Consider the following 10,631-nt stretch of genomic DNA (forward strand, 5'->3'; position numbering starts at 1 on the left):
ACTCGTGATCATGTTAATTTTCATCTATAATGTAATGCAAATTTATCATAAATTGGGGTATACTTCTCATCCATGCTTCTAATAGTTGCTGGTCATAGAATGATTAAACTTGAAATAATGCCCTCGAACATAAACTTGCATATATTTGTCTATTATTAGGACCAATGGTTGACTTCTAAATATTAGAATAAAATTCCAACACAACATTGACTGGTTCTCTAGTAAAACATCAATTTTATGCTCTTAAAAACCAATCGTATTGAGGTATCTATCATTAATGAAGCTTTTTATTTGCCAACAACTTATCCTCTTGGCACAATTAGTGTTTATAAGCTTAGGATTCTTTGGAACAAGAGTGAAGCCCACATCCTTCAGCATCTCTGCAACACCCATCTTCTTGAGTCTCTTGTTTCTTTACTTCAAAGTCAAGGGCACGTTAGGCCTTTTGGTTCTATTCTTGATAGCTTGAGACATGAGAGTAGACAGAGGCAAGTTTTTTAGGATTTGTTCCCAAAGCGTCATAATTACTTGTAATGTTTTAAACAATACCATATTAATAAAATTTTCACATGAATCAATTTCAATAATATTTATAAATATTATGTCCTCAAATAATTTTATACACAAAACGAAAAATTATTAAATGAATATTGACTAATTGATTATCTAAGGTTTACCTAAAATTAAGTGATATAACAAATTACTTTTATAATGCAAAAGACAACTTATATTGGTAGGTAATATAAATAATCCATAGTCCATAGGTTCATGATTGAGCAAATGACTTATGTTAGGACTATTATGACCTCTATAAGTCCAAATGAGGAGATAACTTATCTTGACTATTGGATCTAGATTTACTCCCAAGATAGAGACATAGATATAATTTTCTAGACTAGCTATGCATTGGATTGTACCCAAGATGAATTAATCCTAGATCATTTTAAGGATTAATTCAATTGTGATGTTCGAAGTGTGATATTCATAAATCCTAAGTAAGTGAAACCTATGCATAACTTATATACTTTAAGGTTTTAGAAACCTGCGCATCTCAGAGTAGTAAGCTGAAATTTGGTAGTTGGGTATATAACATATGCATGGCATTGCTTCACTTACAAAAGTGGAATACTAACTTATTAAATGATAAACTATATCCTCTCATTAAAATGGTATGATTTATGAAAATGGAACATGTTCATAGGTTATTTGTCAGGGACAAATGATTTAATCATTACTAGCTTGAGAAATAAGCATTTTCAATATAGAAGATACAATGGTGACAATAAGATAAAAATGATACAATTAGGTGAACAAATTTAACCTTAAGGGTTCATAGATATCCTATGAAGGTAACACACATATGACAAGATCATTTACTAAAGCTTAATAATATAAATAACTTTCATAATGCTATATAATCGGGAGATTAGTCATGATACTTTTAATGATTTGATTCCATGATTAAATATATGCATAATTAATAGATGAAGAGTTAGAAGTTAATTACAAGTTATTTTAGCCTTAATTATATATGTCAAATCGGTCTCTTTGCTAGGTCATTAATTGCATATGAAAACACTAAACACATAGATAAATCAATTTTGGAGAAATAGATTGCATGTATTAGTATCTATAGTAATTGAACTTCTAGGAAGGCAATAAATGAACTAGGATTAATTTAATTTATTTGATTATTATTTAATTGGATGAATAAATTAAATAATTGAGTCTAAATGAAATAATAGGTAATTAATTAAGTTTGCACATAATTTCGATATGGTAAGGTCATTAAAATTTTAACGGAATTAGAATTGAATTATATAAACTATTTAATTATATTATTTAATTTTAATTAAATAAATTTTATTACCGTAAACTTCATAATTAGTCACTTGTATATGGTTTAAATTATGTTTTGGCCATTGAATTTTAAAGTTACAATATGATCTCTAATGTTATCAGTTTGTTATAATTAGGTCACTAAGTCGTATAATCATTTCAAACAAAAATTTATGTCAAATTGCATAACTAGCCCCTATACCTTTTCGTTTTAAATAGTTTAATTCTATTTTATTCAACTTTCCTTTCTCTTTCTTTTCTTTATTTTGGCCTCATCGTCAAGCAGAGTTTCATTGAGAAGAGAGGCAGTGCGCTGGTAGAGTATTAATAGGTTCCTAGTTGATCAAGATGATAAATCGAACATCAATATCAAAATTGAAAATATTTAAATATTTTTGTAATATTATTAGCTTTTATTTTGAAGTTAAATCTTATTTTTCTAAATATAATTTTATTTTAATTATTTTTAGTTAGTTGAATTTGAAGGTAATAACTAATTTGATAATCAATAAGTAATATTTTATTATTATTAATCATATAAGTTATTTTTATAGAATGTCTAAAACTATCTACAACCTCTTCACAATCCATAAATAGAAGGATAATGCGTTTCAGCGCACTCAAACCCATATCGTCCTGTATTGACAACAATGTCTATGCTAATTGAGTCAAAACTCAATCGCCAGAAATATTTTATCATTTTAATATTCTACAATTACTTTAATTAAAGTTAAAAGTTATTTTATTTTAAAATATTTTATATATTGTAATTATATTTAAAATGATTAGTTGTATAAAATAAAATATTTTATTAAATAATAAAATGCATATATTCATGTACAAAAATGTAGTGTATAAAAATATAATGGAGGGACCAAAGTTCCATTACAAAATCCTACTGTTGAAAAGGGATCAAATTCCCTTTTCTTTCAAACCAAAATGATTATATAGTATAAGATTGTGGAGTGTGCTTAAGATTCTCCAATTACTTCAACCATCCCATATTAAACCACCAAAAAATAATCATTATGCTTACAAGTTCATTTTACCATATCAAGCAAATTCCTCAATTCCACCTAAGTTCACTATATTTAGTATCTAAAAAAGGAATAATAACATTTTGGCCCTCCAACTTTACAAAAAAGTCATTTTAGTCATTTTATTTAATTTTTCTTTTTTTAGCCCTTAAACTTATATTATTTGTCAAATCACTCAAAAATAAATAGAAAAATTAACGTCTGTTAACTTTGTTGACGTAGTAGATGTAAGGCCCAAATTTTGCCCGGGGCCCAATAAACCAAATAAATAAATACAATACCCAATTACAGCCCAAATATTAAAACCCTAAAAGCCCAATTAGCCCACAACCTTAACTAATTTTCAGTAAAAAAAAAAAGAAAAAACCTAGCCACCTCCACTTGCTCCACTTACACCTGCAAAAGCCAAAAGAAGAAAAAACAAAAAAGGGGCAGAAAAGAAGCAAGAAAACAAGGAAATAGATAATAGCAAATCCATGGTATTTCGGCTATAAAGCCTGAAATCCCGAATTTTTTTTTGGGTACAAAAACAAGAATATTGTAAAAGGGGGGGATTTTTTTTATATAAAAAAAAGAGATTGAAGAAAAAAAAAGTGTAATCTCTCTGAAGATTTTTCTTTAGACTTATAACATTCACATAAAAGAGGTTACACATATTACTCTGGAAAGTTTCTAAACAGTACAAGGACCTGAAGCAGGGCCACTAGGCAGAATTAACCAGACTCAAAAGCGGGAAACATTGGAGAAAGAATAGTCCAAGTTGTGACTATTTCTTTGAATCTTCTATCAAAGATAACGACTAAGCAGGAAGACACGATAGTGCATCGATGATAGAACCCGGATGAACTATTAGCAACGATACCTTAAACATTTAAAAAGAAACCACTCTCATGATATTTATACAATCGTAATCATTCATTTAGTTAGGAGCATTTGGCTCATTCGAGTCATGGCATCCTAATCATTAGGCATGAACTCATATGCATTGTACAGGTTAAGTCCTTCAAGGGACAATGAAGATCGATGTGCCTTTATCCCCTAAACAGTAGGGTAACATGCTAAAGCATAGTAGATCTGACCTTCCTTGAAACAGATTACAGATTTGGCATCTCTGTAGCGGTGGAGAACAGATTGAAGATAACAGATTTGGCGCCTCTGTAGCAGCAGAGAGCAGATCGAAGATAACAAATTTGGCATCTCTATAGCGGCGGAGAGCAGATCGAAGATAATAAATTTGGCGTCTCTATAGCGGCGGAGAGCAGATCGAAGATAATAGATTTGGCGTCTCTGTAGCGGTGGAGAGTAGATCGAAGATAACAGATTTGGCGCCTCTGTAGCAGCGGAGAGCAAATCGAAGATAACAGATTTGGCGTCTCTATAGCGGCGGAGAGCAGATCGAAGATAACAGATTTGGCGTCTCTGTAGCGGCGGAGAGCAGATCGAAGATAACAGATTTGGCGTCTCTGTAGCGGCGGAGAGCAGATCGAAGATGATTTGGCATCTTTGTAACGGCGGAGAACAGATCGAAGATAACAGATTTGGAGTCTCTGTAGCAGTGAAGAGCAGATCGAAGATAACAGATTTGGCGTCTCTGTAGCGGGGGAGAGCAGATCGAAGATAATAGATTTGGCGTCTCTGTAGCGGCAGAGAGCAGATCGAAAATAACAGATCGGTGTTCCTGAGTTTTCAAGAAGCAAGTTGAAGATAGAAAATTTGACACTCCTGAAGACATCAGAATACCTTTAGGGAAGATGAGGAGCAAGATTTTGAGATTTAACTAGACCGGGCAAATTTGGTCCTTTTTATAGTCTTTGCTCCATTCTCGTTACACGACAATGAGTAAAGAGGGGCAGCTGTAAGGCCCAAATTTTGCCCGGGGCCCAATAAACCAAATAAATAAATACAATACCCAATTACAGCCCAAATATTAAAACCCTAAAAGCTCCATTAGCCCACAACCTTAACTAATTTTCAGTAAAAACAAAAAAAAAAAAAAACCTAACCACCTCCACTTGCTCCACTTACACCTGCAAAAGCCAAAAGAAGAAAAAACAAAAAAGGGGCAAAAAAGAAGCAAGAAAACGAGGAAATAGATAATAGCAAATTCATGGTATTTCGGCTATAAAGCCTGAAATCCCGGATTTTTTTTGGGTACAAAAACAAAAATATTGTAAAAGGGGGGGATTTTTTTTATCAAAAAAAAAAGAGATTGAAGAAAAAAAAAGTGTAATCTCTCTGAAGATTTTTCTTTAAAAAGAAACAGCAAGCAATACAAAAAAAAAAGATAATAACAAAGCCATCAAAAAAAAGTGCAAACCAGAAGCTTAAGGTTTTTCTTTTCTTTTTATTTTATTATTCAATCCATCTCTTCTCATTCATGTATTAAAATATATCAAGGTATATATATATAAGAAATATATAAATAAATAAATAAAACCTTTTGAAATTTTAATGCCACCGTCTTGCTGTGGTCGGCGATGATTTGGTGCGGCATGGATGGCGGCGGACCGAGCGGAGTTTGGTCGGAGGAAAAGGCCTTGAGAGAGTTTGAGAGAAAGGGGTTAATTTTTTTTTATGAAATGGGAAAAATGAGTTTTTTTAGGAATTTTGACTTATATAGCCCTATCAAAACGACGTCGTTTTGGGTTTAAGCCACTAATGCCAAAACGACGTCGTTTTGGCTCTTAACCCATGGCCGACCTGCGATCCGACCCGCTCCAACTTCAAGATCCGCGTGTTTTCATTGGAGGGGCTATTTGCCCGTTTAGCCCCTTCGCTTTTTATTACTTTGCAATTAAATTATTTTTTATTTTTAATTTGGCACCAAAATTTGTCACAATTTTCAATTTAATCCTAGCTGATGTTGTGCATTTTATAAAGGGAGTTATTGCACTTTAGGCCCTCTGTTGTTTCACGCGCATTTAAATAGGCCCTTTTCTTTTCTTTTTTTTTTAAATTTGCCCCAAAACTTCGTTTTTAATTGAATTTAGTCTCTTTTTAATTTAAGTTGATTTTATATTATCTTTGCTACTTTAATTTTTAATATTTGTTCCAATAATATTATATATATACTTTTAAATACACTCTTTTATTTTCTTTTATTATAAATATTATTATTTTATTTTCTTTACGTTATTATATCGTATCATTTTTTTATCATATCATTATTATTTTTCATGTACACATTATTTATATTATTTTTATGATTATTATTGTGTTTATTTTTACAACTATTATTGTATTTATTATTAGTATTAGTATTATAATTACTATTATCATACTTATATGTATATATATTTATATGTAAAGTTATCAATGGTTATTTTAATATTATCATCATCTTAATATTAATATGTACTTATTGTTAACATATATATATATATATATATGTATGTATATATTTATGAAGTATTATTAATAATTGTTTTGTAACATTATTATTATTATTTCTAATGTGTATTATATATATTTTAATACTATATTATGTATATATTATATTATATATATTTATTATATTTTATGTATATATTTTAATATCACATTATTCATATTTTTTTATATATTATCCCATGTAAATACTTTCAATACTACATTATGCATATATTTTTGTCTCTATTATATATATACTTTTAATATTCAATACTATTATTATGAATATGTTTTTGGTATACGTATGTATTTTTTTTCTTTATTCATATATTATTATCATTATTTTCTACGTTATATTATTATTATTATTATTATTATTATTATTATTATTATTATTATTATTATTATCATTTTCATTGTCATTGCCATTTTTGTTGTTCCATGTTTTATTCATTTTCATTTATTCATTAATTTGCTTATGTCTTGATCATTTCATTTTCCTCATGCATTTGTTTATATTTACATATTACTAGTCTTGCTATTACTTCATCTTCTATAATTACTCATATTATCGTTTTTGACACTGTCGCACCTATTATGTTATTATTCATATTAATATTATAATTTGCTTTTATGTTTTACTATAAATCACGTTATTTTTCTTACTCAATATATTAAAACAATTCTTTCATAAAAGTAATATTCCGTATTAGGTAATTCGAGATAATCGTACCCTAACTTACTGGGTTTCGATTTTTCTTATTTAACCTAAATAATGGAATATTCCTTTTAATCACAATGTGAGTTTAAAAAATGTTTATTTTTGGAGATATGAGGCGTGGTGCCCTAACTTACCGGGTATGACATGTTGTTACCTCGAAATAAGATTTTTCGCAAATAAAGGCAATACTCGGTGTTTGATGATTCGAGAATCATACCTTATCGTGCTGGGTTGTGATTTCTCGTTTGCTCAAAAACAATCGAATATTCCTTTAGGTTTTCACCCATGCTTATTAAAAACCTTTCAAAACAAAGGATGTTCGATGATTGGATATTTGAGAATCATGCCCTATCGTGTTGGGTTGCGCTTTTTTCATTTATTCTAAGCAATCGAAGATCCCTTTGAAGTTTCATCCACGTTTTTTAAAAACCCTTTAAAACGAAAAAAGTATTTGATGTTTTGGGCAGTTCGGGGAATAGTGCCCTATCGTGCTGGGTTGCAATCTCCCGTTTGACCGAAATAATCAAATATCTCTCCGGGATTTCACTCATATTTTCCAAAGTGAGGCAATGATCAATGTTTGGGAATTCGAAGAATCGTGCCCTATTGTGCTGGGTTTCGATTTTTTGTTGGACTAAATAGTTGAGCATCCTTTCGTGATTTTCGAATTATAAATTTCCGGACATCGAAACAAGAAGATTTTTGACAATTAACTCGGGTTATTCAACTTTTATTAAAAAAAGCCACATTTCAAAAACATTTTTAATTTTAGACATAAGGACAGTATTTAATCGATTTGGTACCAATTTTGGGCATAGTGAGGGTGCTAATCCTTCCTCATGCATAACCGACTCCCGAGCCCGTTTTCTAAAATTTTTGTAGACCAAAATTGTTGTTTTAGTAAATCATAAATATTTTATTAAAATAACCAAATTTTTAGGTGATCCGATCACACCAAAACAAAAGATCAGTGGCGACTCCATGCATTTGTTTTTCAAAAGTCGATTATCCCTTTTTTTTAAATTTTAAAATTTTTAAATCGAGGAATGGTTTCGACAGTATACACATGGATTTTCATGTTAGCAATTAAAAACTTTTAAAATTAATTTTTTATATTTTTAGTTTTATAAAATAAATATTTTGAACTTTTAAATTAAAAAATAATTAATTGCTAACACGGTATCCACTTGGGAATCCACATGTATGTCACTTTAGTAATTTTCATCTATTGTAAAGTGATTTAACATGCAATACAAATTTAAAAACTAAAAAAAATAAATAAAAAATTAAAATAAGTTTTTTATGAAATTAAAGATCTAATAAATTATTATGCGTTTAAAAAAATCTAAAATATTCTCTCGTATTCAATTTTGAGTATCCACTTGATTGTATATTTGATAATTTATAATGCCACAAAATGTAGTTGCTTTTTTCATTGTAGTATATTGATTCGATTTTGCATTAGATATATATAAAAGATTATCATTTTCAAAAGAATGACTTCTCCTTTTCAATTTCATTCCAGAGTTTTTATATTTGCAGAATCTATTAAGATCTCCAAATATAAAATTGAACTTTTTTCACATATAAGACTACAAATAGGAGAATAATAACCCATCATTCATTAATTCATTTATTTAATATATTAGATATTTTTTCCAAAATTAAATATTTTAAATTTATTTACCAGATTGCTTTTAAGAAAAAATTTAATTGCAATATAATTATTTTTGGAATAATATTTTATATATTGTCGATTGCATAAATTTCTTGTACCATCAATGAATAATAAAATGGTACATCATCGTTACAAAAAACATGGATGACTTATAAATAAAAACTAATAATTTTATTTAAACATAATTAAACATTAATTATAACTATTATAAATAAATTTTAATAACTCTTAGACTTAGGGTCTAGGGTCTCAAGTTTATGGTGAATTGGTATTTTAAGATTCTTCTCAAACTTTTCTAAATGATAAAGGGAAGGGAAGAAAAGCTTGGACAATTTGATTTATAATGGTTTGGTCCCAATTGCTTACCTCCACTAGCTTAGTTTTCCACCACTAAAGATTTTCCAATTTATTACTAGAATTGATACCTTTCAAGGAGAAAGTATAACATTTACAATCCCTATCTTTTTCACAAGGCTAAGATAGAACCTTTCTCTCTAGCTTATATGGTTAAACTAGAACGGAACTTTTTCCCCTAGCTTATATAGCTAAACTAGAACACTTCCTAATTTTCGTGGCTCAACTAAAACCTTTTTACAATCTACTTAATGTTTTATACCTCAAAAACCTTAAATATGCTCTTTACAACAAAGAAAGATGAACAAACTAACAATGAACCTCTAGTAGGTGTGTTTTTGCAAATTGAAGCTCTAAATACAAAGATCTGAGAGTGAGACAATATTATAATAAGTTCCCAATAATTTGTACAAGAGAAATGAAAAAATAAATACTTTAAGTTGATTCTCGTGTTTGATGCTTGGATATGTCTCTATTATATCTTGATGTGTCTTAAACTTGTATTTATACAAAGGAATATGTTTGTGGACGTTTATGACCGTTCGGATGAATTCTAGCCGTTGGAAGTATTAAATTCGAGCTTATTTGCAGTTAAAGATATACTTGTATTGGTACAAATAGATTTGTGTCGATAGATTTCTTCAAAATTATGATTGTTGGAGCTCAGTGTATCGATAGAAGTTGACTTGTATAAACAGAAGCATGAGGGTTTCAAGGGTTCAAACTTGTACCAATAGTTGTATCGATAGAAAGTGCAAAGGAGGCTCACTAACTTGGTTGTATCAGTAGAAGTCTCCTTAGTATTGGTAGAAGTCTAGAGGTATGCTTGAATTGCTCTTTGACTTACTTCTATCAATAGAACTTTCTCCAAGTATCGTTACAACTTTCCAGACTTGTATAAAATGAGTTTAAAACACTTTAAAACATTTAGATAAATTAAAACACATTTAAAACATGTTTTTGAGTACTTTTACAAGTCTTTGAAATACTTTCAAAATGTTTAACAAAATTTTCAAAAATTATTTTCACCAAATGATTTAGAAAATATAAGTAAATATTTATCTCAAATGTTGTGATATAAAAAAATACTATGAAATACTTATTAACTTCCCTCACATACACTAAAACATTACCAATCACTACAGGTGTTAATGAGCTAGGCCGAGTTTAGGTTCAATTTCAAAAGAATTTTCAAGCCTAAGCCCAACTAGACTTGGTCCATCAAAATGATTTGTTTCACTATTTAAAAACAATAAAAATATTTTTAATTAAATTTAATTATAAATTTATTTTTTATCATTTTTATTTTTTAATAGTAAATTGGATCGGCGTATGAACATCTCTACCTATCACTCACCTTAAGCCATCAAGCACTAAACTCATTATCTTTCAAACTACTCACTCGACTCCCACACAAGTCCTATCACCATCACATTTCGATGTCCCCATTTTCTTATTACCAAGATCAAAGACTTCAAACCAACAACATAAAAGAGTTCTATAATTTTATAACTTTTAATATTTTTATTAAAATTTTAAGAACTTTTTATTTTATAATCTTTATTAATTTTAATAATTTTTGTAAATTTAATACTTTTCTATAACTTATTTTGTAGTTTTTTTAAATTTTAAT

The sequence above is a fragment of the Gossypium arboreum genome, chromosome 5, assembly GCF_025698485.1.
Source record: "Gossypium arboreum isolate Shixiya-1 chromosome 5, ASM2569848v2, whole genome shotgun sequence".
Lineage (NCBI taxonomy): Eukaryota > Viridiplantae > Streptophyta > Magnoliopsida > Malvales > Malvaceae > Gossypium > Gossypium arboreum.